Here is a 24,310-nt window from a genome sequence, read left to right on the forward strand (position 1 = left end):
ACCAGAGTCTGCCGGGAATGGACTAGAGCCTGCCGGGACTGTACCAGAGCCTGCCGGGACTGGACCAGAGCCTGCCGGGACTGTACCAGAGCCTGCCGGGACTGTACCAGAGTCTGCCAAAACTGTACCAGAGCCTGCCGGGACTGTACCAGAGTCTGCCGGGACTGTACCAGAGTCTGCCGGGACTGTACCAGAGCCTGCCGGGACTGTACCAGAGTCTGCCGGGACTGTACCAGAGCCTGCCGGGACTGGACCAGAGCCTGCCGGTACTGGACCAGAGACTGCCGGGACTGTACCAGAGTCTGCCGGGACTGGACTAAAGTCTGCCGGGACTGGACCAGAGTCTGCAGGACTGTACCAGAGCCTGCCGGGACTGTACCAGAGCCTGCCGGGACTGTACCAGAGCCTGCCGGGACTGGACCAGAACCTGCCGGGACTGTACCAGAGTCTGCCGGGACTGGACCAGAACCTGCTGGGACTGGACCAGAGTCTGCCGGGACTGCACCAGAGCCTGCCGGGACTGCACCAGAGACTGCCGGGAATGTACCATTGCCTGCCGGGACTGGACCAGAGCCTGCCGGGACTGGACCAGAACCTGCCGGGACTGGATCAGAGCCTGCCGGGACTGCACCAGAGCCTGCCGGGACTGGACTAGAGACTGCCGGGAATGTACCATTGCCTGCCGGGACTGGACCAGAGCCTGCCGGGACTGGACCAGAACCTGCCGGGACTGGATCAGAGCCTGCCGGGACTGCACCAGAGTCTGCCGGGAATGGACTAGAGCCTGCCGGGACTGGACCAGAGTCTGCCGGGACTGTACCAGAGTCTGCCGGGACTGTACCAGAGCCTGCCGGGACTGTACCAGAGCCTGCCGGGACTGGACCAGAGCCTGCCGGGACTGCACCAGAGTCTGCCGGGACTGGACCAGAGTCTGCCGGGACTGGACCAGAGCCTGCCGGGACTGGACCAGAGCCTGCCGGGACTGTACATGAGTCTGCCGGGACTGGACCAGAACCTGCCGGGACTGAACCAGAGTCTGCCGGGACTGTACCAGAGCCTGCCGGGACTGTACCAGAGCCTGCCGCGACTGGACCCGAACCTTCCGGGACTGGACCAGAGTCTGCCGGGACTGTACCAGAGCCTGCCGGGACTGTACCAGAGCCTTCCGGGACTGTACCAGAGCCTGCCGTGACTGTACCAGAGTCTGCCGGGACTGGACCAGAGCCTGCCGGGACTGTACCAGAGCCTGCCGGGACTGGACCAGAACCTGCCGGGACTGTACCAGAGCCTGCCGGGACTGGACCAGAACCTGCCGGGACTGTACCAGAGTCTGCCGGGACTGTACCAGAGCCTGCCGTGACTGGACCAGAACCTGCCGGGACTGGACCAGCGTCTCCTGGAACTGTACCAGAGCCTGCCGGGACTGGACCAGAACCTGCCGGGACTAGACCAGAGTCTGCCGGGACTGTACCAGAGCCTGCCGGGACTGTACCAGAGCCTGCCGGGACTGTACCAGAGTCTGCCGGGACTGGACCAGAGTCTGCCGGGACTGGACCAGAGTCTGCCGGGACTGGACCAGAGCCTGCCGGGACTGGACCAGAGTCTGCCGAAACCGGACCAGAGTCTGCCGGGACTGGACCAGAGTCTGCCGGAACTGGACCAGAGCCTGCCGGGACTGGACCAGAGTCTGCCGGAACTGGACCAGAGTGTGCCGGGACTGGACCAGAGCCTGCCGGGACTGGACCACAGTCTGCCGGAACTGGACCAGAGTCTGCCGGGACTGGACCAGAGTCTGCCGGGACTGTACCAGAACCTGCCGGGACTGGACCAGAGTCTGTCGGGACTGGACCAGAGCCTGCCGGGACTGGACCAGAGCCTGCCGGGACTGGACCAGAGCCTGCCGGGACTGGAACAGAGCCTGCCGGTACTGGACCAGAGCCTGCAGGAACTGGACCAGAGCCTGCCGGGACTGTACCAGAGTGTGCCGGGACTGGACCAGAGCCTGCCGGGACTGGACCAGAGCCTGCCGGGCCTGGACCAGAGTCTGCCGGGACTGGACCAAAGCCTGCCGGGACTGTACCAGAGCCTTCCGGGACTGGACCAGAGCCTGCCGGGACTGGACCAGAGCCTGCCAGGACTGGACCAGAGCCTACCGGGACTGGACCAGAGCGTGCCGGGACTGGACTAGAGCCTGCCGGGACTGTACCAGAGCCTGCCGGGACTGGACTAGAGCCTGCCGGAACTGGACCAGAGTCTGCCGGGACTAGACCAGAGTCTGCCGGGACTGGACCAGAGTCTGCCGGGACTGGACCTGAGTCTGCCGGGACTGTACCAGAGTCTGCCGGGACTGGACCAGAGCCTGCCGGAACTGGACCAGAGTCTGCCGGGACTGGACCAGAGTCTGCCGGGACTGGACCTGAGTCTGCCGGGACTGTACCAGAGTCTGCCGGGACTGGACTAGAGCCTGCCGGAACTGGACCAGAGTCTTTCGGGACTGGACCAGAGCCTGCCGGGACTGTACCAGAGTCTGCCGGGACTGGACCAGAGCCTACCGGGACTGGACCAGAGTCTGCCGGGACTGGACCAGAGCCTGCCGGGACTGGACCAGAGCCTGCCGGGACTGGACCAGAGCCTGCCGGGACTGGACCAGAGTCTACCGGGACTGGACCAGAGTCTGCCGGGACTGGACCAGAACCTGCCGGGACTGTACCAGAGCCTGCCGTGACTGGACCAGAGTCTGCCGGGACTGTACCAGAGCCTGCCGGGACTGGACCGGAGTCTGCCGGGACTGGACCAGAGTCTGCCGGGACTGTACTACATTCTGCCGGTACTGGACCAGTCTGCAGGGACTGGACCAGAGACTGCCGGGACTGTACCAGAGTCTGCCGGGACTGGACTAAAGTCTGCCGGGACTGGACCAGAGTCTGCAGGACTGTACCAGAGCCTGCCGGGACTGTACCAGAGCCTGCCGGGACTGTACCAGAGCCTGCCGGGACTGGACCAGAACCTGCCGGGACTGTACCAGAGTCTGCCGGGACTGGACCAGAACCTGCTGGGACTGGACCAGAGTCTGCTGGGACTGGACCAGAACCTGCCGAGACTGTACCAGAGCCTGCCGTGACTGGACCAGAGCCTGCCGGGACTGGACCAGAGCCTGCCGGGGCTGTACCAGAGTCTGCCGGGACTGGACCAGAGTCTGCCGTGACTGGACCAGAGCCTGCCGGGACTGTACCAGAGCCTGCCGTGACTGGACCAGAGCCTGCCGGGACTGCACCAGAGTCTGCCGGGACTGCACCAGAGCCTGCCGGGACTGCACCAGAGCCTGCCGGGACTGCACCAGAGCCTGCCGGGACTGCACCAGAGCCTGCCGGGACTGCACCAGAGCCTGCCGGGACTGCACCAGAGCCTGCCGGGACTGTACCAGAGTCTGCCGGGACTGGACCAGAGTCTGCCGGGACTGTACCAGAGTCTGCCGGGACTGGACCAGAGTCTGCCGGGACTGGACCAGAGCCTGCCGGGACTGGACCAGAGTCTGCCGGGACTGGACCAGAGCCTGCCGGGACTGGAACAGAGCCTGCCGGGACTGCACCAGAGCCTGCCGGGACTGGACCAGAGCCTGCCGGGACTGCACCAGAGCCTGCCGGGACTGCACCAGAGCCTGCCGGGACTGTACCAGAGTCTGCCGGGACTGCACCAGAGCCTGCCGGGACTGGACCAGAGTCTGCCGGGACTGGATTAGAGCCTGCCGGGACTGGATTAGAGCCTGCCGGGACTGGACCAGAGCCTGCCGGGACTGTACCAGAGCCTGCCGGGACTGGACCAGAGCCTGCCGGGACTGTACCAGAGTCTGCCGGGACTGCACCAGAGCCTGCCGGGACTGGACCAGAGTCTGCCGGGACTGGATTAGAGCCTGCCGGGACTGGACCAGAGCCTGCCGGGACTGAACCAGAGTCTGCCGGGACTGGACCAGAGCCTGCCGGGACTGTACCAGAGCCTGCCGGGACTGGACCAGAGCCTGCCGGGACTGTACCAGAGCCTGCTGGGACTGTACCAGAGCCTGCCGGGACTGTACCAGAGCCTGCCGGGACTGTACCAGAGCCTGCTGGGACTGTACCAGAGCCTGCTGGGACTGTACCAGAGCCTGCCGGGACTGGACCAGAGCCTGCTGGGACTGTACCAGAGCCTGCCGGGACTGTACCAGAGCCTGCCGGGACTGTACCAGAGCCTGCTGGGACTGTACCAGAGCCTGCCGGGACTGTACCAGAGCCTGCCGGGACTGTACCAGAGCCTGCCGGGACTGTACCAGAGCCTGCTGGGACTGTACCAGAGCCTGCCGGGACTGGACCAGAGCCTGCCGGGACTGTACCAGAGCCTGCTGGGACTGTACCAGAGCCTGCTGGGACTGGACCAGAGCCTGCTGGGACTGTACCAGAGTCTGCTGGGACTGTACCAGAGCCTGCTGGGACTGGACCAGAGCCTGCTGGGACTGTACCAGAGCCTGCCGGGACTGTACCAGAGCCTGCTGGGACTGTACCAGAGCCTGCCGGGACTGGACCAGAGCCTGCCGGGACTGGACCAGAGCCTGCCGGGACTGTACCAGAGCCTGCTGGGACTGTACCAGAGCCTGCCGGGACTGCACCAGAGCCTGCCGGGACTGTACCAGAGCCTTCTGGGACTGGACCAGAGCCTGCCGGGACTGGACCAGAGCCTGCCGGGACTGTACCAGAGCCTGCCGGGACTGCACCAGAGCCTGCCGGGACTGGACCAGAGTCTGCCGGGACTGCACCAGAGCCTGCCGGGACTGGACCAGAGCCTGCCGGGACTGGACCAGAGCCTGCTGGGACTGGACCAGAGTCTGCCGGGACTGCACCAGAGCCTACCGGGACTGTACCAGAGCCTGCCGGGACTGGACCAGAGCCTGCCGGGACTGGACCAGAGCCTGCTGGGACTGGACCAGAGCCTGCCGGGACTGGACCAGAGCCTGCTGGGACTGGACCAGAGCCTGCCGGGACTGCACCAGAGCCTGCCGGGACTGGACCAGAGCCTGCCGGGACTGCACCAGAGCCTGCCGGGACTGCACCAGAGCCTGCCGGGACTGGACCAGAGTCTGCCGGGACTGGACCAGAGCCTGCCGGGACTGTACCAGAGCCTGCCGGGACTGGACCAGAGCCTGCCGGGACTGTACCAGAGCCTGCCGGGACTGCACCAGAGTCTGCCGGGACTGCACCAGAGCCTGCCGGGACTGAACCAGAGTCTGCCGGGACTGGACCAGAGCCTGCCGGGACTGTACCAGAGCCTGCCGGGACTGGACCAGAGTCTGCCGGGACTGGACCAGAGTCTGCCGGGACTGTACCAGAGTCTGCCGGGACTGCACCAGAGCCTGCCGGGACTGAACCAGAGTCTGCCGGGACTGGACCAGAGCCTGCCGGGACTGGACCAGAGTCTGCCGGGACTGCACCAGAGCCTGCCGGGACTGAACCAGAGTCTGCCGGGACTGGACCAGAGCCTGCCGGGACTGTACCAGAGCCTGCCGGGACTGTACCAGAGTCTGCCGGGACTGTACCAGAGTCTGCCGGGACTGGACCAGAGTCTGCCGGGACTGTACCAGAGTCTGCCGGGACTGCACCAGAGTCTGCCGGGACTGCACCAGAGTCTGCCGGGACTGTACCAGAGTCTGCCGGGACTGTACCAGAGTCTGTCGGGACTGGACCAGAGTCTGCCGGGACTGTACCAGAGTCTGCCGGGACTGCACCAGAGTCTGCCGGGACTGGACCAGAGTCTGCCGGGACTGTACCAGAGTCTGCCGGGACTGCACCAGAGCCTGCCGGGACTGAACCAGAGTCTGCCGGGACTGGACCAGAGCCTGCCGGGACTGGACCAGAGTCTGCCGGGACTGCACCAGAGCCTGCCGGGACTGAACCAGAGTCTGCCGGGACTGAACCAGAGTCTGCCGGGACTGTACCAGAGCCTGCCGGGACTGGACCAGAGTCTGCCGGGACTGTACCAGAGTCTGCCGGGACTGGACCAGAGTCTGCCGGGACTGTACCAGAGTCTGCCGGGACTGTACCAGAGTCTGCCGGGACTGCACCAGAGTCTGCCGGGACTGGACCAGAGTCTGCCGGGACTGTACCAGAGTCTGCCGGGACTGCACCAGAGCCTGCCGGGACTGAACCAGAGTCTGCCGGGACTGGACCAGAGCCTGCCGGGACTGGACCAGAGTCTGCCGGGACTGCACCAGAGCCTGCCGGGACTGAACCAGAGTCTGCCGGGACTGAACCAGAGTCTGCCGGGACTGTACCAGAGCCTGCCGGGACTGGACCAGAGTCTGCCGGGACTGTACCAGAGTCTGCCGGGACTGGACCAGAGTCTGCCGGGACTGTACCAGAGTCTGCCGGGACTGTACCAGAGTCTGCCGGGACTGCACCAGAGTCTGCCGGGACTGGACCAGAGTCTGCCGGGACTGTACCAGAGTCTGCCGGGACTGCACCAGAGTCTGCCGGGACTGGACCAGAGTCTGCCGGGACTGGACCAGAGTCTGCCGGGACTGTACCATAGTCTGCCGGGACTGCACCAGAGTCTGCCGAGACTGGACCAGAGTTAGCCGGGACTGTACCAGAGTCTGCCGGGACTGCACCAGAGTCTGCCGGGACTGGACCAGAGTCTGCCGGGACTGTACCAGAGTCTGCCGGGACTGCACCAGAGCCTGCCGGGACTGAACCAGAGTCTGCCGGGACTGGACCAGAGCCTGCCGGGACTGGACCAGAGTCTGCCGGGACTGCACCAGAGCCTGCCGGGACTGAACCAGAGTCTGCCGGGACTGAACCAGAGTCTGCCGGGACTGTACCAGAGCCTGCCGGGACTGGACCAGAGTCTGCCGGGACTGTACCAGAGTCTGCCGGGACTGGACCAGAGTCTGCCGGGACTGTACCAGAGTCTGCCGGGACTGTACCAGAGCCTGCCGGGACTGCACCAGAGTCTGCCGGGACTGGACCAGAGCCTGCCGGGACTGCACCAGAGCCTGCCGGGACTGAACCAGAGTCTGCCGGGACTGGACCAGAGCCTGCCGGGACTGGACCAGAGTCTGCCGGGACTGCACCAGAGCCTGCCGGGACTGAACCAGAGTCTGCCGGGACTGGACCAGAGCGTGCCGGGACTGTACCAGAGCCTGCCGGGACTGGACCAGAGTCTGCCGGGACTGGACCAGAGTCTGCCGGGACTGGATTAGAGCCTGCCGGGACTGGACCAGAGCCTGCCGGGACTGCACCAGAGCCTGCCGGGACTGAACCAGAGTCTGCCGGGACTGGACCAGAGCCTGCCGGGACTGCACCAGAGCCTGCCGGGACTGGACCAGAGTCTGCCGGGACTGCACCAGAGCCTGCCGGGACTGGACCAGAGTCTGCCGGGACTGGATAAGAGCCTGCCGGGACTGGACCAGAGTCTGCCGGGACTGGATTAGAGCCTGCCGGGACTGGACCAGAGTCTGCCGGGACTGGATTAGAGCCTGCCGGGACTGGACCAGAGTCTGCCGGGACTGTACCAGAGTCTGCCGGGACTGTACCAGAGCCTGCCGGGACTGGACCAGAGTCTGCCGGGACTGTACCAGAGCCTGCCGGGACTGGACCAGAGCCTGCCGGGACTGGACCAGAGTCTGCCGGGACTGGATTAGAGCCTGCCGGGACTGGACCAGAGTCTGCCGGGACTGGATTAGAGCCTGCCGGGACTGGACCAGAGTCTGCCGGGACTGGACCAGAGTCTGCCGGGACTGTACCAGAGCCTGCCGGGACTGCACCAGAGTCTGCCGGGACTGGACCAGAGTCTGCCGGGACTGTACCAGAGCCTGCCGGGACTGCACCAGAGTCTGCCGGGACTGTACCAGAGCCTGCCGGGACTGCACCAGAGTCTGCCGGGACTGCACCAGAGCCTGCCGGGACTGTACCAGAGCCTGCCGGGACTGCACCAGAGTCTGCCGGGACTGGACCAGAGCCTGCCGGGACTGTACCAGAGCCTGCCGGGACTGCACCAGAGTCTGCCGGGACTGCACCAGAGTCTGCCGGGACTGTACCAGAGCCTGCCGGGACTGCACCAGAGCCTGCCGGGACTGGACCAGAGCCTGCCGGGACTGGACCAGAGCCTGCCGGAACTGGACCAGAGCCTGCCGGGACTGGACCAGAGCCTGCCGGAACTGGACCAGAGCCTGCCGGGACTGGATTAGAGCCTGCCGGGTCTGCACCAGAGCCTGCCGGGACTGGATTAGAGCCTGCCGGGTCTGCACCAGAGTCTGCCGGGACTGGACCAGAGTCTGCCGGGACTGCACCAGAGCCTGCCGGGACTGGACCAGAGCCTGCCGGGACTGGATTAGAGCCTGCCGGGTCTGCACCAGAGCCTGCCGGGACTGGATTAGAGCCTGCCGGGACTGCACCAGAGCCTGCCGGGACTGGACCAGAGCCTGCCGGGACTGGACCAGAGCCTGCCGGAACTGGACCAGAGCCTGCCGGGACTGGATTAGAGCCTGCCGGGTCTGCACCAGAGCCTGCCGGGACTGGATTAGAGCCTGCCGGGTCTGCACCAGAGTCTGCCGGGACTGGACCAGAGTCTGCCGGGACTGCACCAGAGCCTGCCGGGACTGGACCAGAGCCTGCCGGGACTGGATTAGAGCCTGCCGGGTCTGCACCAGAGCCTGCCGGGACTGGATTAGAGCCTGCCGGGACTGCACCAGAGCCTGCCGGGACTGGACCAGAGCCTGCCGGGACTGGACCAGAGCCTGCCGGAACTGGACCAGAGCCTGCCGGGACTGGATTAGAGCCTGCCGGGTCTGCACCAGAGCCTGCCGGGACTGGATTAGAGCCTGCCGGGTCTGCACCAGAGTCTGCCGGGACTGGACCAGAGTCTGCCGGGACTGCACCAGAGCCTGCCGGGACTGGACCAGAGCCTGCCGGGACTGGATTAGAGCCTGCCGGGTCTGCACCAGAGCCTGCCGGGACTGGACCAGAGTCTGCCGGGACTGGACCAGAGTCTGCCGGGACTGGACCAGAGTCTGCCGGGACTGCACCAGAGCCTGCCCGGACTGGACCAGAGCCTGCCGGGACTGGATTAGAGCCTGCCGGGTCTGCACCAGAGCCTGCCGGGACTGGATTAGAGCCTGCCGGGACTGCACCAGAGTCTGCCGGGACTGTACCAGAGCCTGCCGGGACTGCACCAGAGCCTGCCGGGACTGGATTAGAGCCTGCCGGGACTGTACCAGAGCCTGCCGGGACTGCACCAGAGTCTGCCGGGACTGCACCAGAGTCTGCCGGGACTGTACCAGAGCCTGCCGGGACTGCACCAGAGCCTGCCGGGACTGGACCAGAGCCTGCCGGGACTGGATTAGAGCCTGCCGGGTCTGCACCAGAGCCTGCCGGGACTGGATTAGAGCCTGCCGGGTCTGCACCAGAGTCTGCCGGGACTGGACCAGAGTCTGCCGGGACTGCACCAGAGCCTGCCGGGACTGGACCAGAGCCTGCCGGGACTGGATTAGAGCCTGCCGGGTCTGCACCAGAGCCTGCCGGGACTGGACCAGAGTCTGCCGGGACTGGACCAGAGTCTGCCGGGACTGCACCAGAGCCTGCCGGGACTGGACCAGAGCCTGCCGGGACTGGATTAGAGCCTGCCGGGTCTGCACCAGAGCCTGCCGGGACTGGATTAGAGCCTGCCGGGACTGCACCAGAGTCTGCCGGGACTGTACCAGAGCCTGCCGGGACTGCACCAGAGCCTGCCGGGACTGGACCAGAGCCTGCCGGGACTGGATTAGAGCCTGCCGGGTCTGCACCAGAGCCTGCCGGGACTGGACCAGAGTCTGCCGGGACTGGTTTAGAGCCTGCCGGGACTGCACCAGAGCCTGCCGGGACTGGACCAGAGTCTGCCGGGACTGTACCAGAGTCTGCCGGGACTGGACCAGAGTCTGCCGGGACTGAACCAGAGCCTGCCGGGACTGCACCAGAGCCTGCCGGGACTGGACCAGAGTCTGCCGGGACTGTACCAGAGCCTGCCGGGACTGGACCAGAGTCTGCCGGGACTGGACCAGAGTCTGCCGGGACTGCACCAGAGCCTGCCGGGACTGGACCAGAGTCTGCCGGGACTGCACCAGAGTCTGCCGGGACTGCACCAGAGCCTGCCGGGACTGGACCAGAGTCTGCCGGGACTGCACCAGAGTCTGCCGGGACTGGACCAGAGTCTGCCGGGACTGCACCAGAGTCTGCCGGGACTGGATTAGAGCCTGCCGGGACTGCACCAGAGTCTGCCGGGACTGGACCAGAGTCTGCCGGGACTGCACCAGAGCCTGCCGGGACTGGACCAGAGTCTGCCGGGACTGCACCAGAGTCTGCCAGGACTGGACCAGAGTCTGCCGGGACTGGACCAGAGTCTGCCGGGACTGCACCAGAGTCTGCCGGGACTGGACCAGAGTCTGCCGGGACTGCACCAGAGTCTGCCGGGACTGGACCAGAGTCTGCCGGGACTGCACCAGAGTCTGCCGGGACTGTACCAGAGTCTGCCGGGACTGCACCAGAGTCTGCCGGGACTGGACCAGAGTCTGCCGGGACTGGACCAGAGTCTGCCGGGACTGGACCAGAGTCTGCCGGGACTGGACCAGAGTCTGCCGGGACTGCACCAGAGCCTGCCGGAACTGTACCAGAGTCTGCCGGAACTGTACCAGAGCCTGCCGGGACTGGACCAGAGTCTGCCGGGACTGTACCAGAGCCTGCCGGGACTGGACCAGAGTCTGCCGGGACTGGACCAGAGCCTGCCGGGACTGGACCAGAGTCTGCCGGGACTGGACCAGAGCCTGCCGGGACTGCACCAGAGTCTGCCGGGACTGGACCAGAGTCTGCCGGGACTGCACCAGAGTCTGCCGGGACTGCACCAGAGTCTGCCGGGACTGTACCAGAGCCTGCCGGGACTGGACCAGAGTCTGCCGGGACTGCACCAGAGTCTGCCGGGACTGGACCAGAGTCTGCCGGGACTGGACCAGAGTCTGCCGGGACTGCACCAGAGTCTGCCGGGACTGGACCAGAGTCTGCCGGGACTGGACCAGAGTCTGCCGGGACTGCACCAGAGTCTGCCGGGACTGTACCAGAGCCTGCCGGGACTGGACCAGAGTCTGCCGGGACTGCACCAGAGCCTGCCGGGACTGGACCAGAGTCTGCCGGGACTGCACCAGAGCCTGCCGGGACTGGACCAGAGTCTGCCGGGACTGGACCAGAGTCTGCCGGGACTGCACCAGAGTCTGCCGGGACTGTACCAGAGTCTGCCGGGACTGGACCAGAGTCTGCCGGGACTGGACCAGAGCCTGCCGGGACTGCACCAGAGTCTTCCGGGACTGCACCAGAGTCTGCCGGGACTGGACCAGAGTCTGCCGGGACTGGACCAGAGTCTGCCGGGACTGCACCAGAGCCTGCCGGGACTGGACCAGAGTCTGCCGGGACTGGACCAGAGCCTGCCGGGACTGTACCAGAGTCTGCCGGGACTGTACCAGAGCCTGCCGGGACTGTACCAGAGTCTGCCGGGACTGGACCAGAGTCTGCCGGGACTGGACCAGAGCCTGCCGGGACTGGACCAGAGTCTGCCGGGACTGGACCAGAGCCTGCCGGGACTGCACCAGAGTCTGCCGGGACTGGACCAGAGTCTGCCGGGACTGGACCAGAGTCTGCCGGGACTGCACCAGAGCCTGCCGGGACTGGACCAGAGTCTGCCGGGACTGGACCAGAGTCTGCCGGGACTGTACCAGAGTCTGCCGGGACTGCACCAGAGTCTGCCGGGACTGGACCAGAGTCTGCCGGGACTGGACCAGAGTCTGCCGGGACTGCACCAGAGCCTGCCGGGACTGGACCAGAGTCTGCCGGGACTGGACCAGAGTCTGCCGGGCCTGGACCAGAGCCTGCCGGGACTGCACCAGAGTCTGCCGGGACTGCACCAGAGTCTGCCGGGACTGGACCAGAGTCTGCCGGGACTGGACCAGAGCCTGCCGGGACTGGACCAGAGTCTGCCGGGACTGGACCAGAGCCTGCCGGGACTGTACCAGAGCCTGCCGGGACTGTACCAGAGTCTGCCGGGACTGCACCAGAGTCTGCCGGGACTGTACCAGAGTCTGCCGGGACTGGACCAGAGTCTGCCGGGACTGGACCAGAGCCTGCCGGGACTGCACCAGAGTCTGCCGGGACTGCACCAGAGTCTGCCGGGACTGCACCAGAGCCTGCCGGGACTGGACCAGAGTCTGCCGGGACTGGACCAGAGCCTGCCGGGACTGTACCAGAGTCTGCCGGGACTGGACCAGAGTCTGCCGGGACTGGACCAGAGTCTGCCGGGACTGCACCAGAGTCTGCCGGGACTGGACCAGAGTCTGCCGGGACTGGACCAGAGTCTGCCGGGACTGCACCAGAGTCTGCCGGGACTGTACCAGAGTCTGCCGGGACTGGACCAGAGTCTGCCGGGACTGGACCAGAGTCTGCCGGGACTGCACCAGAGTCTGCCGGGACTGCACCAGAGCCTGCCGGGACTGGACCAGAGTCTGCCGGGACTGGACCAGAGTCTGCCGGGACTGGACCAGAGTCTGCCGGGACTGGACCAGAGTCTGCCGGGACTGCACCAGAGTCTGCCGGGACTGGACCAGAGTCTGCCGGGACTGCACCAGAGTCTGCCGGGACTGGACCAGAGTCTGCCGGGACTGCACCAGAGCCTGCCGGGACTGGACCAGAGTCTGCCGGGACTGTACCAGAGCCTGCCGGGACTGGACCAGAGTCTGCCGGGACTGTACCAGAGCCTGCCGGGACTGGACCAGAGTCTGCCGGGACTGTACCAGAGCCTGCCGGGACTGGACCAGAGCCTGCCGGGACTGCACCAGAGTCTGCCGGGACTGGACCAGAGCCTGCCGGGACTGCACCAGAGCCTGCCGGGACTGCACCAGAGCCTGCCGGGACTGGACCAGAGTCTGCCGGGACTGCACCAGAGTCTGCCGGGACTGGACCAGAGTCTGCCGGGACTGGACCAGAGTCTGCCGGGACTGCACCAGAGTCTGCCGGGACTGGACCAGAGTCTGCCGGGACTGCACCAGAGTCTGCCGGGACTGCACCAGAGCCTGCCGGGACTGGACCAGAGTCTGCCGGGACTGTACCAGAGCCTGCCGGGACTGGACCAGAGTCTGCCGGGACTGGACCAGAGTCTGCCGGGACTGTACCAGAGCCTGCCGGGACTGGACCAGAGTCTGCCGGGACTGCACCAGAGTCTGCCGGGACTGGACCAGAGTCTGCCGGGACTGCACCAGAGCCTGCCGGGACTGGACCAGAGTCTGCCGGGACTGCACCAGAGCCTGCCGGGACTGGACCAGAGTCTGCCGGGACTGCACCAGAGTGTGCCGGGACTGGACCAGAGTCTGCCGGGACTGGACCAGAGTCTGCCGGGACTGCACCAGAGTCTGCCGGGACTGGACCAGAGTCTGCCGGGACTGCACCAGAGTCTGCCGGGACTGGACCAGAGCCTGCCGGGACTGCACCAGAGTCTGCCGGGACTGTACCAGAGTCTGCCGGGACTGCACCAGAGTCTGCCGGGACTGGACCAGAGTCTGCCGGGACTGGACCAGAGTCTGCCGGGACTGGACCAGAGTCTGCCGGGACTGGACCAGAGTCTGCCGGGACTGCACCAGAGCCTGCCGGAACTGTACCAGAGTCTGCCGGAACTGTACCAGAGCCTGCCGGGACTGGACCAGAGTCTGCCGGGACTGTACCAGAGCCTGCCGGGACTGGACCAGAGTCTGCCGGGACTGGACCAGAGCCTGCCGGGACTGCACCAGAGTCTGCCGGGACTGGACCAGAGTCTGCCGGGACTGGACCAGAGTCTGCCGGGACTGCACCAGAGTCTGCCGGGACTGCACCAGAGTCTGCCGGGACTGCACCAGAGTCTGCCGGGACTGCACCAGAGCCTGCCGGGACTGGACCAGAGTCTGCCGGGACTGCACCAGAGTCTGCCGGGACTGGACCAGAGTCTGCCGGGACTGGACCAGAGTCTGCCGGGACTGCACCAGAGTCTGCCGGGACTGGACCAGAGTCTGCCGGGACTGGACCAGAGTCTGCCGGGACTGCACCAGAGTCTGCCGGGACTGTACCAGAGTCTGCCGGGACTGGACCAGAGTCTGCCGGGACTGGACCAGAGTCTGCCGGGACTGCACCAGAGTCTGCCGGGACTGGACCAGAGTCTGCCGGGACTGCACCAGAGTCTGCCAGGACTGTACCAGAGCCTGCCGGGACTGGACCAGAGTCTGCCGGGACTGGACCAGAGTCTGCCGGGACTGGACCAGAGTCTGCCGGGACTGCACCAGAGTCTGCCGGGACTGTACCAGAGCCTGCCGGGACTGGACCAGAGTCTGCCGGGACTGCACCAGAGCCTGCCGGGACTGGACCAGAGTCTGCCGGGACTGCACCAGAGCCTGCCGGGACTGGCCAGAGTCTGCCGGGACTGGACCAGAGTCTGCCGGGACTGGACCAGAGTCTGCCGGGACTGCACCAGAGCCTGCCGGGACTGGACCAGAGCCTGCCGGGACTGCACCAGAGTCTGCCGGGACTGCACCAGAGTCTGCCGGGACTGCACCAGAGCCTGCCGGGACTGCACCAGAGCCTGCCGGGACTGGACCAGAGTCTGCCGGGACTGCACCAGAGTCTGCCGGGACTGGACCAGAGTCTGCCGGGACTGGACCAGAGTCTGCCGGGACTGCACCAGAGTCTGCCGGGACTGGACCAGAGTCTGCCGGGACTGCACCAGAGCCTGCCGGGACTGGACCAGAGTCTGCCGGGACTGTACCAGAGCCTGCCGGGACTGGACCAGAGTCTGCCGGGACTGCACCAGAGTCTGCCGGGACTGTACCAGAGTCTGCCGGGACTGGACCAGAGTCTGCCGGGACTGGACCAGAGTCTGCCGGGACTGCACCAGAGTCTGCCGGGACTGCACCAGAGCCTGCCGGGACTGGACCAGAGTCTGCCGGGACTGGACCAGAGTCTGCCGGGACTGGACCAGAGTCTGCCGGGACTGCACCAGAGTCTGCCGGGACTGGACCAGAGTCTGCCGGGACTGCACCAGAGTCTGCCGGGACTGGACCAGAGTCTGCCGGGACTGCACCAGAGCCTGCCGGGACTGGACCAGAGTCTGCCGGGACTGTACCAGAGCCTGCCGGGACTGGACCAGAGTCTGCCGGGACTGTACCAGAGCCTGCCGGGACTGGACCAGAGTCTGCCGGGACTGTACCAGAGCCTGCCGGGACTGGACCAGAGCCTGCCGGGACTGCACCAGAGTCTGCCGGGACTGGACCAGAGTCTGCCGGGACTGCACCAGAGCCTGCCGGGACTGCACCAGAGCCTGCCGGGACTGGACCAGAGTCTGCCGGGACTGCACCAGAGTCTGCCGGGACTGGACCAGAGTCTGCCGGGACTGGACCAGAGTCTGCCGGGACTGCACCAGAGCCTGCCGGGACTGGACCAGAGTCTGCCGGGACTGGACCAGAGTCTGCCGGGACTGGACCAGAGTCTGCTGGTCTGCAGAGAGCGTCTCCGCCGGGTCTTCGCGCAAGAGAATCACGCAATCTCTCGCCCGGGCGACCTTGGAGGTTGCGCAACTCCCCGGGACAAGTGTGTCAGGCGATGACTTGCATCTCTGGTGTCGGTAAGTGGGCATGTGTCCTCGCCGCCGACTGAGTGCTTGGAACCCGTGCTATCTTTAGAGGTGCCATTGATTCAAGACCACGTAACGTAAAACCCTTTCAGGGACACGCATCGTGCAAGTAGGCTGAATTGCTTCCACAAATATTATTTTCACGAAAAACTGCCTGTTCCACAAGCCAAACATTTTAATACTTCTTTAATATACTTATCAAAGAATGTACATGTAAATTTTTCGAGTGGTCATAGAAATATTTATTGTTTAAGTTTAAAATTTACGCTTTAAAATTATTGTTTAAATTAAGCTTTATATTAATTGTTTGAGTTAATAATTGAAGCTTTACCTATAAGAAAAGAAAAATGTCAAATGAAGCAGCTGTTTCATGAGCCTCAGAAAATAAATCAATTGTCTTTTGCTTTAACAATGTCAACTTTAGAAGTAACATTTAAAAAAACATTGTCACTTAAAACTCACATCAAAGTAAAAAATTTGAATTAAAAAAAATCATAATAAACCAATAGTGTCGTAAAACCAAGTGCTGAATCTCTGAGCACGTAAACGAGTTCTGTTAACTCTGAGGGATATACAGTCTCTCTTTGTCGCACGAATGTCCTCACCGACAATCGGCGCGTATTCTCGCCCAAGTATCACGCGTCCCAAGAGCCAATAGTAGGCAGCGCTGCACAGCTGTGAAGGTGCGCTCACACGTACAGTGGCGTAGCGAATTGAGGGGGCGTGGCCAGTCTGCACGTAGCACAAACCAGTCCAGCAAGCTTTTCTTGGGAGCAACTGGGTAGTAGAACAGTTACATGTGTGGATATGCTGCACAGCAGAACATGTTCGGTACATAATTGAATGGCTTCTTTAACGTAAGAACTCTCAAAATAGTGTGTCGTCGGGTATGTAAGCAGATAGTGAGTTTTTGAGGCTGTAAACATCTCATAGCATCTGCGTAGGCCTATGTGTATACTCAAACGCAATTAAGTATTAAATATTTCATTCCAGGTTAAGTAATAAATATGTTTTAAATCAAATCACTGCTTGAAAATTAATTTAAATAGCAAAGTCGTCTGTCTGTTGAAGTACCGTTTCTAAACAAACGCACATGGCTTTGTTTACATCGGCTGAATGTAACTCTTCTCACATTCTCTGACTGGATCTTGCAATGGGAAGAATTATTTCAGATTTTTGTTGTACACGGGCTACTGCTGGTAACACTGTATGTAATAAGACACCTCCAGAACAGGCATAGATTAATATACTGTTACAACCTATGTGGGTAGAACTGGGTTCGTAAGGAATAGCCCAATCAAGTTTTTCAATTAAGTTTTATTAGTTTCATCAACTACTAATATTTACATTACTAATAAAAAATTGTAGGTACTTAAAAATGTCCGATCACCAATTACTGGCACTTCGCAAGTCGCTCAATGTCTGTCAAGTTCCACAGTTCACACTCCTGACTGGAGCTAGGCTCAACAGTGGTTCGCCCCATACCTCGCGCCTGTCCGCACACACAGTCTCGCGCCACTCAGTCGCACTCTCTCGGTCTCGTCACTCCGCATCACGCCACTCTCGAGGGGGTCTCTCACCCTCTTCGCCCATCTCGCACTTCCCTTCACTCGCGGAACTCTCGGAACTCGCCCGGAATTTACTCGGAACTCTCGCGGCGCTGCCGCGGAGGCCGGCGCCTTCTCGAACCGACGAAAGCGACTGTGACATGTCGCGTTATCCCGATGCCCGAAAATTCCAGAAAGGCAGAGCCCATTCACGCTACTCCACGCGGCGGCTCGCGGAATTCCCAAGGCCACTCAACGATAGATAACAGCGCCAAGGAAGGACGTTGTGCGGGGAGCGGAGGGGGAGAGGGGCAGCGACTACCCTTGTTCTCCGGCCAGGCGCGCGTGGCATGCCTCACGTCAGTGGACGGCGCGTGACGCCAGTGGCCGTGCAGGGCCGCCGGCCAGCTCCGAACCTGGCAATGTGGTCTGGTGTGTTGCGTTCGTAACAATACAAACACACACAGAAAATAAGTGAAGATCAGCCTATGTCAAAATTATTCAGGTTTCTTACAACATACAGTCTAACCAGCAATGACGAATGACAAAAAAAAAATCTTCTGTTTTCAGATGGTAAGCCAATGCTGTAGTCGTACGAGAAAACGTCCATATCCTCGAAAACACTTAAAAACATTTTCTATCTTTAAGCCTTTGTACAATTCAAAACATTTTACTTTTGACTAGGCAAAGATATATTCTTCAGCAAATTTCCATGCTTTTTATATTATCATTCGTAGCACAATTGAGTTCTTAGCCAATGCAAGAGCTCTTCATTTTAGCTTTTCGAAGTTTTAAAAATAATTTAAAGGAAATTTATAAAACAATCGAAGACTAATATAAAACCACTCAAAGAAATAATCTTTTTTCAACGCGTTGTGAGTTACCATATTTTGAAATTATCGTTCTGAAAACGATTTACCAATATTATATACAGTCATAAATTTGATTATTTAATTTGGTAGTTATTTTTCGACAGAAGTGAGGAAACCTACACAGCTGTTTCGATTTTTAATTGTTTGAACGCAACCTAATCCTACACAGACTGATGACGATTATCGACAGACTCTTGTCTTCTACGTATAACTCCAGCGCTTGCCAATAAAAATATAAAATTCAGTAAACGAGGGCTTGTTTTCAAAAACAATCCCATTAGACACAAGTTTATATTAAAATGTGCTTTCCCTCCTTTATTTGACAAGATACTTTGACTCTGAACATATTTAGATTACCTAGTTAGATCATGTAACCCATGTAACGGCATGCAAAGTGATTCCGGCACCACTAGGTTAGCCATGAATTCAGTTCTGCTGGAAGTATGCACAGGAAGGTACTGAAGATGTACTCACGTGGTTGGGCTTCACGCAGCCGCCGCCACAGCAGCAGGCGCGCTGCGCAGTGACCGGGCGACTGCAGGAGGCTGGGTCTCGCGCTCTGCAGACGCGCTGAGTCACGTGACTCGCGACAGAGGCCGGCCAATCGCCGGGCCGCGTCGCTCCGGCTACTTTCCGGTTGCGTCACATCAACAGTAACTGTGCTCTTTACCATGCGATCGTCGAGGCAGTAAAAGTTTTTGTTCGAGCTGTTAGCTCAGTTTTGTAACAATAGCGTAGCGTAGCGCAGGTTTAAGTCCCGAGAAAGGTTTGTTAATTTTTAACTGGCTAATTTTTCTTCGATACTTATCACCATCACTTTTAGTAGTATACGAATGTATTTCCGGGCCCAGGATGCAGGTAGTGGTGCCTGGTGCCGAGCCACATATCTGATTCTAACGTCACGGCGGCCATCTTGGATGAGCGTTACGGGAAACAGCGTAACGGGACATAACGTAACGGGACAAGTAGATCACGGTGGCCATCTTGAATCCGCAATCTTTAAATCATGCGCCCCACTCATTATGATGAAATTATCGTCTCTGTCACCATATTGATTTTTTTCTGTTCCACTGGAGGCCGCCATCTTGGATACCGTCGACTTTGTTTCTGTTGTTTGTTCCTAGATACCGGTAGCGCCAGCGTCGCTCTGACTTTTTTCTGTTCCACTGGAGGCCGCCATCTTGGATACCGTCGAATATGTTTCTGCTGTTTGATCCTAGATAGCGCCAACATTGCTCTGTCGGATCAGATAAGGTCGATGTTCCATTACCTACCAGAGCTATTATGGTCCTTATCGACTTATTAATTTTAATTTTTTATGCAAAATACATCGGAAGCGCTGCGATTCGAACCAGCGCAGCTCTGATCTCTAGGTTGGAAAACACACGCCTTTAACCGCTCGGCTATCCAGACATTTACCAGACTGAGTATTAAATAAGGTATATAAAAAAATAACATGCATATCGGGACTTAATTTCTTTTTAATTTTAAGTAATAATATCACTTCCTGTTCGAGACAGATCCACCATATTGTATTAAGTCGTAATATAACTGTTGCAATTATCGTTATGCCCGCAATCACTAAAATCCACAATTGTTATGTTAGAAAATCGGGAAAAATATAAAAAATCATAACAAAATTTAATAATCGAATAAAATAATAAAAATCTTAAAAAAACTGTTAAATTTATCGTTACGGTCGCCATCTTGGATTATATAAATGTTGTATATTTCGTTACACCCGCCATCTTGGTTGAGTACTATGCCATCGTTACATTTTATGTTACGACTGTCATATTGGATTCTATTAACGTTGCAATTACCGTTGTAGTCGACATCTTGAAATTTAGACGCCATCTTGGAAATCCGTAATTTTTATGTTAAAAAATCAGGAAAAATTTCAAAATTCATCAAAAAATTAACTTATTTGAATACTGATTGATTAGTTCGATTAACGTCATTGGTTCGATTCCCTGCGAAAGTAAACGGTCGATTCTTCCTCCATGAAAGCTACCTAGACTGACCTACCACCAACAATAACAAGGTATATATATCGTCAACTGGTAAGACGTCATGTCCGCCACCTTGTCATCATCCACTGGAGACCACCATCTTGTTTACATCAGGTAGAGTGTTCTGCTACCATGTTAGTATAATTTTCTGTTCACCATACCTTTGTCCTCAACTGTTGGCATTGAACTTTGACCTTGACATTAAAATTTGACCTTGACCTTGAAATTTGACATTGAACTTTGTACTTGACCTTGAACTTTGACCTTGAATTTGAAATTTGACCTTGAATTTTGACCTTGACCTTGAAATTTGAGTTTGTCCTTGTCGACCATCATGGATCCAACATTTTAAGTACAGTACTTGCTACCAGGAGCTACCACCTGCTGGAGTACACCATCTTGTGTGTGTACTCGTCTTAAAGAGTACATTTCCATCTGAATAATTTAATTCCAACCCGCTCCAAAAAAGTAAACATTTATTACCGAGGTGCCCCCGCCATCTTGAAATTTGGACGCCATCTTGAAATCGTGTAATTATTTAGCTAGAAATTCGGAAAAAAATCCAAAATTCATCAAAAAAATCACTCATTAATTTACATATTGAATCGCTGCATTACTGCCCTCGATTCGATACTTAAACAATGAGAAGTGTAACTAAATGTAAAAAAAATTCAATATTCTGTTTTTCCATTACCTTTCGCGGAGTATATAAATCATTCTCTCTTCAAAAATAAAACACAAGTCAATGTACGACAATGTTAGACGAATGAAATACGTTGTCGATATGCCTAACATTAAAGTCTAGTTTTCCGATAATCTGAATAACCTCTAAACCGTTCATGTACAAAGCCATACATATAGACCAAGCGTCTTCGGAACGAGAGACCGTATCATAATCGATGTCAGACGTATAGACCAGTTATTTCCGAACCTCACGACCTTCCTAATCGTCAGCTAACTATATTAAATTGAACCAACGGATCATGTTTTTTACGCTTATAAGAGGACTAAGAATCCAACAAAAAAGGCAGCACATTTGGAAGCACCATCAACGAAAAGGCAGCACATTTGGAAGCACCTTCAAAAAAGGAAGCACAATTGGAAGCACCATAATAAAAAAGGCAGCACATTTGGAAGCACCATAATCAAAAAGGAAGCACATTTTGGAAGCAACATCAACAAAAAGGCAGCACATTTTGAAGCACCATCAAAAAAGGAAGCACAATTGGAAGCACCATAATCAAAAAGGCAGCAAAATTGGAAGCACCATAATCAAAAAGGCAGAACATTTGGAACCATCAACAAAAAGACAGTACATTTGGAAGCACCATAATCAAAAAGGAAGCACATTTTGGAAGCAACATCAAAAAAAAGCCACACATTTGGAAGCACCAACAAAAAAGGAATCACATTTGGAAGCACCATCAAAAAAGGAAGCACAATTGAAAGCACCATCAAAAAAGGAAGCACATTTGAAAGCACCATCAAAAAGGAAAGCACAATTGGAAGCACCATCAACAAAAAGGCAGCACATTTTGAAGCACCATAATCAAAAAGGAAGCACATTTTGGAAGCACCATCAACAAAAAGGCAAAAAGGAAGCAGAAGTTACGAGAACTAAGTCTTAGTTAGAAATCAGAATACAAGAAATAAAAACAATCATTTTTTATAATTTTAATTATTTCTTTTATTTCTTTACATTATACAATGGCAAATAAAACAAGCCATTATTGTATGTAGCCAGCTTCCCTCAGTTCTTTGAGTATGAAGGATATTTCTTTGATGCACGAATAGTTTCCTGCACAAAGCGAACCATGTAGAAGTCTTAGCCGGTCAACCAATATGTTTAGATCTTTCCATGATGTGTAATCATTCTCTTCTACCACCATCTTCCTTGCAAGTTTATAATAAATATTATGATCTCTGGTGTCTTCTGTTTTACCACCAACCTCGGGGTAACCTTCATTTTTGAGACAGTGATCATCACAAGCTTGATCAGATTTATTTAATATATCACATCGTTTCCATCGTTTCGGTCTCAGGACACCACCACATTCTTCGATCTTTTCAGCGTTAGGTGCTTCATCACAGTCTATGTCTTTGTCAACAGCCTCAGAGTCACGGTAACAATCACCGTAGAAGACATCGTCTTCACCCAGATTACCGTAAGAATTCGATGTTGATGATGTCGAAAAGTCTTCATCGTCTTCATGCTTCCTTTTTAGGAGTCCAATAATTTTTACAAAGTAGGAAAGATCTACTTGAATTCGGCTGGAATATATTCTCACTTCTCACGTTAAGGATTCTTCCATTGTCTTCATTCTTCCGTAAATCATCAACCTCCTTCAATTTAAGTTCTTTGTCGAGATCGGAACAGCCAGGAAAATTATTGTCGTAATGCAGATCACTCTTCCTTAGTCTAGTAGATTCATCGTTGTCCTCTAGCTTGTACGCAGGCTTGGCGTTACATGTTCTGCCATGTCTTTTTAAGCTCTCTCTCCGCGTAAACGAGTTGCTACATCGAACACAACTTATCATATTGCGTAGTGGATTTTTAACACAGTCATTCTTCTCGTGTTGTCTTTTATTCTTTCTCAAGATAAACTCTTTGCTGAAAAACTTACACCTATGTTCTTTCGAAACAGCGTCAGATCCCAAATCGGAATTCATATTAGCTACTGAGACTAATGCCAGATACCAATTGAGTGTTTTAAATTAGATACATTACTTAAATAGAAATTTTTTAATATTTCATCAGCGAGAATTAATATATCTCATGCAAAGGTACTTGATGCATGTAGTTCTGCTTTTCAACAACAGATGTCGCCAAATGTTGTTGCAGGTAAATAATATTTAGTTCTTTTATGCGGGATGCGTGATGCTCACTAACGATCACAAATGAAGGATGGCTTCGCTAGACTCCAAGGAGAAGGAAGTCCGTCCTTTTTATTATTATTTGACTGAGAAATGATATTTTTTTTTAATTTCCACCTGATAAAATTTTCGGAAGTGTTGATTAAGTAGCAGAAATTCACTAATTAAATGTAACCTTAAAAAAATTAACATGACTCATTAAGGAAAAAAACCTTCATGCAGAGATCAATTGCTCATCTGTAACCAGAAGCACTTGCAGAAAACCATCAATATATTGTCAAGAATATTCAGGAGCACACGGAGAAAACCACCATAATATTTGACAAGAATAATCAGGAGCACACGGAGAAAACCACCATAATATTGATAAGAATAATTGGAAGCACACGGAGAAAACCGCCACAAGTTTTCTTTGTTATCATAAAATTACAGAAAAAAAATTAATAAAAAAATTTAAAAAATCACATAAAATTCAAAAACTGATTCTGGCTTGGACTAGAACTCTATCTTTGCTCAACAATGAGAAGTTCACAAGCTAGCAGAATCAGTTTTTGATTTGTAAGTGTTTTTTTTTATTTTTTTTTTCTGTAATTTTATGATAACAAAGAAAACTTGTGGCGGTTTTCTCCGTGTGCTTCCAGTTATTCTTGTCAATATTATGGTGGTACCCCGTGTGCTCCTGATTATTCTTGTCAAATATTATGGTGGTTTTCTCCGTGTGCTCCTGAATATTCTTGACAATATTTTGATGGTTTTCTGCAAGTGCTTCTGGTTACAGATGAGCAATTGATCTCTCCATGAATGATTTTTTTCCTTAATGAGTCATGTTAATTTATTTAAGGTTACATTTAATTAGTGAATTTCTGCTACTTAATTAACAATTGTAATAATTTTATCAGGTATAAATTAAAAAAAAAATATCATTTCTCAGTCAATAATCTCTGAGAAATCTAAAAAGCACTAACAGAAAGGACGGACTTCCTTCTCCTTGGAGTCTAGCGAAGCCATCCTTCATTTGTGATCGTTAGTGAGCATCACGCATCCCGCATAAAAGAACTAAATATTATTTACCTGCAACAACATTTGGCGACATCTGTTGTTGAAAAGCAGAACTACATGCATCAAGTACCTTTGCATGAGATATATTAATTCTCGCTGATGAAATATTAAAAAATTTCTATTTAAGTAATGTATCTAATTTAAAACACTCAATTGGTATCTGGCATTAGTCTCAGTAGCTAATATGAATTCCGATTTGGGATCTGACGCTGTTTCGAAAGAACATAGGTGTAAGTTTTTCAGCAAAGAGTTTATCTTG

The 24,310-nt window shown here is 56.7% G+C and overlaps 1 protein-coding gene across 3 annotated transcripts in view; it reads right to left on the minus strand.

Moving 5' to 3' along the window:
• Window positions 1-24,310, minus strand: part of LOC134531245 (ATP-binding cassette sub-family C member 3-like) — a 289,530-nt gene that overhangs the window by 233,715 nt on the left and 31,505 nt on the right. The window contains exon 1 of one of the 3 annotated variants that reach the window (XM_063366936.1): window positions 18,581-18,655. The exons of the other annotated variants lie outside the window; for them this stretch is intronic. The gene's annotated coding sequence lies outside the window, so the exon portion shown is untranslated. Of the gene's footprint in view, window positions 1-18,580; window positions 18,656-24,310 lie in introns of those variants that run through there. 3 annotated transcript variants of the gene reach the window in all.

This window comes from Bacillus rossius, chromosome 3 (assembly GCF_032445375.1).
Source record: "Bacillus rossius redtenbacheri isolate Brsri chromosome 3, Brsri_v3, whole genome shotgun sequence".
In the NCBI taxonomy this organism is placed as follows: domain Eukaryota; kingdom Metazoa; phylum Arthropoda; class Insecta; order Phasmatodea; family Bacillidae; genus Bacillus; species Bacillus rossius.